Source organism: Anarrhichthys ocellatus, unplaced genomic scaffold, assembly GCF_004355925.1.
Source record: "Anarrhichthys ocellatus isolate YVR2014 unplaced genomic scaffold, GSC_Weel_1.0 scaffold107, whole genome shotgun sequence".
Taxonomy (NCBI): Eukaryota; Metazoa; Chordata; class Actinopteri; order Perciformes; family Anarhichadidae; genus Anarrhichthys; species Anarrhichthys ocellatus.
This window is the reverse complement of record NW_022280137.1, coordinates 758319-767126: the sequence shown is the minus strand read 5'-3', so window position 1 is coordinate 767126 and position 8808 is coordinate 758319.

The window sequence follows — 8808 nt, the reverse complement described above, 5'->3', positions numbered from 1 at the left end:
TTCCATGTTTTCGCCATTTGTGGATAATGGCTCTCACTGTGGTTCGCTGGAGTCCCAAAGCTTTAGAAATGGCTTTGTAACCTTTTCCAGACTGATAGATCTCAATTACTTTGTTTCTCATTTGTTCCTGAATTTCTTTGGATCGCAGCATGATGTCTAGCTTTTGAGGATCTTTTGGTCTACCTCACTTTGTCAGGCAGGTCCTATTTAAGTGATTTCTTGATTGAGAACAGGTGTGGCAGTAATCAGGCCTGGGTGTGGCTAGAGAAATTGAACTCAGCTTTCCAAAGATGTGATAAACCACAGTTAATTTATGTTTTAACAGGGGGGGGCAATCACTTTTTCACACAGGGCCATGTAGCTTTGGATTTTTTTTCCCCTTAATAATAAAAACCTTCATTTAAAAACTGCATTTTGTGTTTACTTGTGTTATCTTTGTCTAATATTTACTTTGTTTGATGATCTGAAATATTTAAGTGTGACAAACATGCAAAAAAATAAGAACACTTTTTCACACAACTGTAGAATAGAAATACCTGAATTTTTGGCTTTGTTTTGGTTGCTTTTTCTGACGTCAGCATTCCTCGCACCTGATGTGTTCAAAGACCGATAAAGATAAAAATATTTTAAAAAAATCTGATAAAAATCTGGCAATAATAACTGCTTTTACAGCTTCTGGTTAGGATGAACCAAAAACCAGACGCTTATCACTCCATGTGTGTTTATATTGAAATAGTATTGAAAGTCGGCCAGTTTAGAACTATAATATTAACAAATGTCACTGAGTAGCAGTGTCCTAGGTTTTCCCTCAACAAAAAATGTCCTTTCCAAAGTGATATATAACAACTTCGAAGGGCCAAATTGACATTTTATCAGTTGTCAAGCATGTGTCCATGGGTGGCACAGCTCCTATTACAGATGGATGTCTGTCAGAAGTCAGTTTATTTTTAGTGCTGATGCAAAAAATAATATTTTACGTGTAATGTGAAACCAAAGTTCACAAGCGTAAATTCCGCCCCTCGGAGACAGCCACATTTTATATGCGTTAAGAGAATGAGTACAGATATTTGTGTTAGTTTTATATAAAAAAAATGTACACATGTTTTGTTCAGTGAGGAGAGAAATACCTTTATCACTAGCATACGTTTTGAAGGTGAAATGTTTTATAGGGGCCCAAATAAGAAAATGTTCCTGACGCTGAAAGTGCGATGAACCTCTTGCTTTTGTAGAGATTATAATTTGGGCACGAGCAACGACCAGGGGTCGGTAAGGCCAGAAGCTGTAAGAGCCCAAGCTCCGACAAGGGCGGAGCCCGCGGACCTATTGTTCTTCTAATGATTAATATTATTATTAGAGTCAGATGATCGCATAAACAAGGTGCTTGGGGTGCTGGAAGACTCTTGAATTTTGGCACACCCATCAATACTGGTGAAAATAGTGCCTGTTAACCATGGTTGTACGCAGGGTTTAGGAATAAAGCTGTCCAAAAACTGAGTTCATTAGTGGGCTTTGGGGGCATGCTGCCTGAAAAGTAGTTTTATTTCCCTGATCTGAATATCTGCATTTTAATGTTTGGAGACCAAAAATTGGAGAACAATAGCTTTGAAAGCATGTCAGTGGGCATTAGTATAAACAGTATTGCATGAGAATCAGATTAAATGACGCAATGAATGATCCACTTTACAATCACACATTTTAGAAGAGTCTAATCACACATCTGAAAATGAATGTTGACCATGTCTAATTGTTGAAGTGAAAGCAAAGTTACACTCCTGCTCTCTGTCACGCTCTGCACTCACTGCCTGTCCCTTTGTCTGTGACTCCTCACTCCTCTCTCCTGACAACTTGTATTTAAAATAACTAGTGGGGTTTGGGGCCATGCCTCGCTGATCTAAATATGTGCATTTAAAGATATTAGAAAGGCAAAAATTGGATTACAATAACTTAATTATATCAGTAGGGATTAGTGTCAATGATCTGTGCAGCAGTAATACACGAGAATCAGGTCAAATGTTGCGATGAATGACCCACACTACAATCTGAAAGAACACAATGGGCTAAAACAATCACAAAACATCTGCAAATGAATGTTGACAATGTTTATGAAAGTGATGATGGCAAAGCAAGGTCACACAACTGTTCTCTCTCGCCCGCTGTATTCTGTGCCTGTCCCTCTCTCTAACACTTGCCTCTCCTGCAAACTTGTATTACAAATAAATGACTACAATTACATACATTTTCTCTATTTCATCTTCGTGTTTGAGTGCACCATATGTGTTTTCAGTGAGATATTTATGCAATAATAAGATGTTATTACACTATAATTATGCCAGGTGGTAAATTGAGCCTATAGGTTCCACAGTACAACCCAAAGAACACATGTTCCTCTCTCATCTCCATCACCTTCTCTCTGTTTCTCTCTCAGTCTCCTCATCTTCTAACGTCTCTCTTCCTCTTCTAAAGCTGAGCATCAGTTGACGGTCGTTACAGCTTTGTCTGTCTCGGTGTAGAAAGTAAACATATGTAGGATATAATCATTTTGTACTTTACCTTGAGTAACATTTTGAATAATGATATATATGTTTGGTTTATTGATCACGGGGAGGTGGAGGCTGTGCGGAGGGCATGCCAGCTCTTAAGCGTAAGTTTTAAACTTGGTGATTATATGCTCTGACCTTTTGAAGCAGAAAAGCCTAACCAGGGATAGGGGCCACACATCTGGCTAGAAATCCTTCAGTATAAAACACCTCTGCATTGTAACATGTTACAATGTTCTTCTTGCTTTAAATGTCCAGCGGTGAGAATACTACAAGTGTCATTCATTTGATATGATTACGATTAAGTAAAATTCAAGGGGATGATTATGTTAAATACACTTTATTTTTAATCTCTCACAATTGCTAGATATGTTTTATCCCATGTCTCTTGATCAACTAAAGTGCTCCTATGATTGATATGTATATTGTTTTGTATTTGCAGTATAGGACCTCTATAACCAAACACTGCAAATTAATGCGCGGGCCATGGAGGCCACGTCAGGAGGCGTCCCTAGAGTGAGGGGTACTGTCGTGTCTCATCCTGTCTCCTAAGTTATGCTTTTCTTCCTTTTATCACTTGTCAGTATTTCCTGTTTTATTTTGTGTTACTTACCTCTCCTCTCATTTCAGATCACTTCACTTCCTGCCTCTGTGTGTTTTCCCGCCACTGTGATTGGCCCAACCCCAACGTCCCCCCTAAAGCCTCAAACCCTGAACCCTCAGGGACTTACTGACGTCACCTGGTAAGTGGTTGAGTGTGAGAGACTGAGGGCTTGAAATGGTGTAAATAGGAACGGGACAGCACTTTGCTGCAGCATATCACGTTACTATGAAAGCCAAAAAAAATATGATGTATAATTGTGGGTAATTAATTTATATAATTTACTCCCTGATTTGAGCGTCTTCCAGGCTCTCTCCTCACAAGATGAGAGGTAACTTCATATAATCTATTTACTCGTTTTTGTAAAAACAGCTTCGATGACAAAATCAAATATTTGATGAATAAATATCTTCTGATTTCATGTTTTTTTTGTTCCATCTTTAACCCTTAATGTTTCTCAGTAAATTTATTATGAAAGGCTGAACACACCTGTGCCGTCCTCTTTGTTTACCCCGTATTGAACATCACATTGCAAAGATTTGTGGGTAATTCCCTTAGGCAAAGTCTGCATCTAATGCTGACTTCCGGAAAGGGTTCATAAAGGGCTCAAAATGTCTGCCGGAGAGCCTCAAACACTCGATGAGCTGACAGTGGGACAGTCCTAAACCCTCACAAACTTTGAGGCTCGCTCCCGCAAAGTCTGTGAGGGTTTAGGACTGTCCAACTGTCCGTAAGGGTGGAGATTGGGATTGGGCCATTGTCTGCCCTGCCCCCTGATTGGATCCACCTGTGTCTAATCACCCACACCTCCCCAGTGTATTTAAACCCTGTGTTCCCTTGTCTCTGTGCTAGTTCATCTTCGTCCTCTCTGTCCAGCGGTCCAGTGATTTTCCTCATGTTATGTTCCTGGTTTCTTTGCTCTCTGCCAGTTTTTCCTCGACGATGTTTTTGCCTGATTGGTGAACCTAAATAAAGACTGTTTTACCTACATCTTATCCTCTCTTGGTCACGCAGTCGAGTCCTGTTTTTCCCTGTGGTTCATCAGTCGTAACAATAAAGGTTATTGTAATACTTAACGCTAGATTGTTGGCCAATAGTCTCGTGTTGTGCAATGATGTGGCTAATAATGGTAACAATCGATAAGGTTATTTATTTAGCATCTGTAAATAAAGATATTTATTGAGAAAGCATAATTCCAACTCGATGTCATTTTCTCAGTCAGAGCACTGGAATGCATGAAGTCCATCGATTAACGATTGTGAAGCTTCAGAAAAGGTATTAAAAGAATGGCACAATTGTCACTGATGGAAGCTTTTCCTCCGTGTGTAGCTTGTTTATGTAGCTGTGATGTTTGGACTGTTGGTTCAGTTTTTCAATTTAAGGTCATACGATTTAAAAATGACACCATCTTCACAAATATTTAAATAAATATGACATCCATGAACTAAAATATGCCCAATCTTACACCCTAAATTATAATAGTTAAATAAAAAGATACTTAAACCACTGTGAAAAGTAGATTCATTGTTTTGGAAAATCCTATTTGTGTGACCTCAACATAAAACAAACCCTGCCCATTAAGATGATTAGTTTTGTTAAATGTATTAGTTATTTATTGTAAAATTACAGTAAATCATAAGAAAAACATTCTTGAACGACATCTGGAAAATCAATCACACACCAATTGTGATGCTTCCCACACAGCAGATCAGCTCCATTTCAAGCAGGTGTGGTCATTTCTTATCAAGCAGAACCTCGGTTTGACCTGCAACAATGGATAAAGTAAAAAAGTTGGATGTGGGTCATCAATGTACGCCAAGTTGATGAAGAAGCTCATCAAGTTGGTCACCTGAATCCAAACAAATGATCCTCTGGCTGGCGGTTCGATGCCCATTATCCCGGTAGGGTTTCATCAGTTGTCGCAACAGAGGATAAGCGGAATCACCGATGATTGCATTCCCTCTGGGACCAGGGCCTGATGATCCTCTTCCAATAGCCGTGCAACATCGGTGCTGCGAAATGCTTTGGCATCATGCCAACTACCAGGGTGACCTACATTTACATGACAGAAGCTCCGTTCACTGTCACAGAATCCGGTGAGGATGATGGACTAGAATTGTTTCATGTTATAATAGGCTATGGGATTGTTGCGATGTGGTTTAACAATGATGTGACATCCATCGACAGCACAGACTGTATTTGGAGATCCAGGGAACAGAAGTGATGGAGATGTGTTGAATCTGTCCGCCACACTTTACCTTGACTCCTGGTTGGACAGAGTCTACAGACAGGCGAGAACACGGTTACACACAGGTGGGTTTGCCGTCTGTTCATGTAGCATGGTCAATAGGTCCTAGATAGCAAAGAAGAGTCAAACTGACATGCAAATCTCCATGATTATATTTAGCCTTGAAATACTGTAGATAAGCTTACCTCCACTTGTCCTCTTGAGAGCCTGAGATTACTTTTGAAGTCAGTGGCTCTATACAGCGGGACAACCTCCTCAATAAAATGTGGCATCTTTGGAACCAACCTAGGAAAAGAATAATGAAGCAGATTCTTTACAGAGTTCTGAAGAACTGACCATATAGGGAGCAGTTATTGAATTAATGGCATTGCTAAACACCCAACAGGCTGTGCAATGCTCTCATTACCGAGTCCAAAATGACCCAGAAACATCTAGAACATGACCATGATCACAAAAAAAGGAATACAAAACATGCAGTTAGCAGGAAACCCTAGAAACTATCGTTTCCCTCAGTAAAGCAGGAACAGCGAACGGTTCAAGCCTCAGACCAACAGCATCCAACTTAAATCTGACAAACAAGCAGCGCTCCAATAACTCCTAAGAATTCCTCCACAGAAGTCATAACAGAGGAAACAAACTTTGAACACAAAACCCAAACTGATCCGTACAGAATCAAACTATTACACTAACAGCAAGAGCAGCCCGTCCCTCTGACTGCCTAACCAGAGACCTGAACTCTCCCCTGGTCTTCAGGTGCTATTTGTGGTGGGTACTTACGCACTAAAGCCCGGTAAAGCAACCATGAACTGGCCACCCACCTGCAGCCTCGGACGTGCCCCCGACACAACTGCTCCAAGCACTTTTATCACCACACTATCAAACTCCCAGGAAAAACAGGAAAACAGCCTTCTCACCACACTCCATGTCTCCCAAACAACCAGACTGCACATCTCACTCACCAAACGAGGTGCACCTGCCTACTAGGCTGCCAGTGATCCTGAAATCAGTCTCTGCACATCAAGCCAATTACAACCAGCAGAGCCAACTTCACTACACAAATTTAAACCTGGTCAATTAAGTTAGGACGAACCCCCATATGTTACAACCCGGCTCAAAGGCTGCAACATGAAGGTAGACAAGACAAGTGGTAAAGTAATAAATACACATTTATTTAAAGAACACAAACTAAACTAAACAAACAAAACAAATAAGCAGCCGTGTCAACCAAAGAAGAGGGAGAGAGATCCAGGTTCAGATGGTGAGTTTATATCGCTGTCGCCACACCAGGATCAGGTGTGGCTCATCAGCTGCCGATCAACATTCTGAAAGACAGAAAGACAGCAAACAGGACACAGACCCCTAGTGGAAGGGGGGGTCGTCAAACACTGAAAACCATGTTTCACCACATTGCCATCCTTTTTATGAAATAATAAAAATACGATTTGTTTTAAATTACGTGACAATTACATTCCAAAATAGAAGATAAAGCCACATTATTCTGTCCAAAACGTTTGTTTCTATTATGCATGAATTGATGAATAAGACTATTTGGCTAGCTTGAAGAACCAAGGTGTAAGATTAAAGATGACTTGCTTTACTTGATTTCGTCGACTTATTTTCTTTCCATTAAAATTGTTTTTCCATAAAAATTGCAGTTTCTCCTTTTGCATGCGGTAAATGGTTACATTTTAATTAAAGAAAAGTTCAACCTCTGCATCATGTAATGATCACAATATTAATTAATAAGCAATTAAAAAATGAGGAAAAATGTCTTACACTTCGTGTTAAAAATGTTTAGCAAAAAATGTGGCAGGTTTTTACAAACTATGTTACTTCATAATAGTGGGAATATTATATTTTTTTAAAGTTATTACAAAGTGTGGCAAGTTATAACATGTGTTGTTATAGACATCACAGGTTGCATAGTGTCACAATGATGAATGATTCATAACTTTAGTCACCTGACCGAACTTGCCCAATGAAAAAGAAAACTACAATCACATCACCACATCGTTTGACTGCAACAAAAGAAATGACCATTAGATGGTGCTTAACTAACTTAAACAAGTGTACCACAACCCACAACAGAGTTGGCTGTGATTGGTTTGGTACACAGTAATAACTGAGTATATCTTTTAGCAATTCTTTGTGAGATCCTTACACAACTTAAAATAATCACGATACTGCTACAGCTGCAGAGCAAGACCAGCACAGCTGACCAGATCTCTCAGGATGTATGCTGTGTACCTTGGAAGACCTTCGCCAGGTGGAGACCAACATATCTGTCTGAGCAGATTTTAAAGACTAATTGGTCGAGTAACATTTTGCATGTCTAGACCTTATGAGACACTGAAATATACGGTCTTTTTTATGACATACATTGTTATGACTACTATACCATTAAATGTATATATTTGACCCTTGTGACTTAGATTATTTATTAATCTTTTTCCAACATTACTACTTTAATAAGTGGCTGTAATCCAATATTACTCTACTTTGGTCAATATCAAGTCTGACCAAGTTTATGTGACAGAGGTGTACTTTTTGGATATTGTATATACTGGAGTTCCTCTGTGTTGTTAATATCAACACCAAATTGTCCATGTGCCCGATGGTGTTAATGTATTTTGTTATTATTTAGATACTGTAGATGTGAGAATCATTCACTGACACCATCGTGATTTATCATAATTTATTGTGTTTGGGTTTGCCTCTTTCTTCAACTTTGTCTTTCAGGCCTTGGCCTTGTTGGGGGGGGGGGGGGGGGTGATCATTAAGAAGGGCCTCTAGAAGACGCTCCTCAATCTCCCTCTCCCTGTCGCTCCCCCTACGGGCCCTTCTTTTTTCTGTATGAAATGGAAACAACATTTTGTGAAAACTATTGCATCCCATCTATTTGATCCTGCTGTGTCAGCTTTTCCAATCATTAACATTATATTAACAACATTATTGATAATTCACAATTTCTCAATGTGATTAGGACAATTTTGGAGAAAAATGGGCCTGTATGGAAGGAAAAAAGGGACAGCTTGAAGAAGAAGTATGTGCATGAGTGTTACTACAAGTTAATAAACCATTTTAATTGACATTTATTTTGATACTGTCTTGTTTGATTTCCTCTGCCCTTATGATTGCAATTATCCAGGGTCAGGACCCTGAGTGCTGCAATTTGGCCATGGTTTGACCTCACCCCCCCCATCTCATTGCATCCATCCCTGAGGGCACACCAAGGCCAAGTATAGCTGTAAGTGACCATGAGGAAGAGGAGGAGGAGAAAGAGAAAAAATGAGCCGCTGGAGCTAATGAGGTTGCAGCAGAGGAGAGGAGAGCAGGGAGAGGGTATACAGGCTCTTTCCTCTACTGGAGAAATTGATGAGATGAGAGATGAGATATATATATATATATATATATATATATAT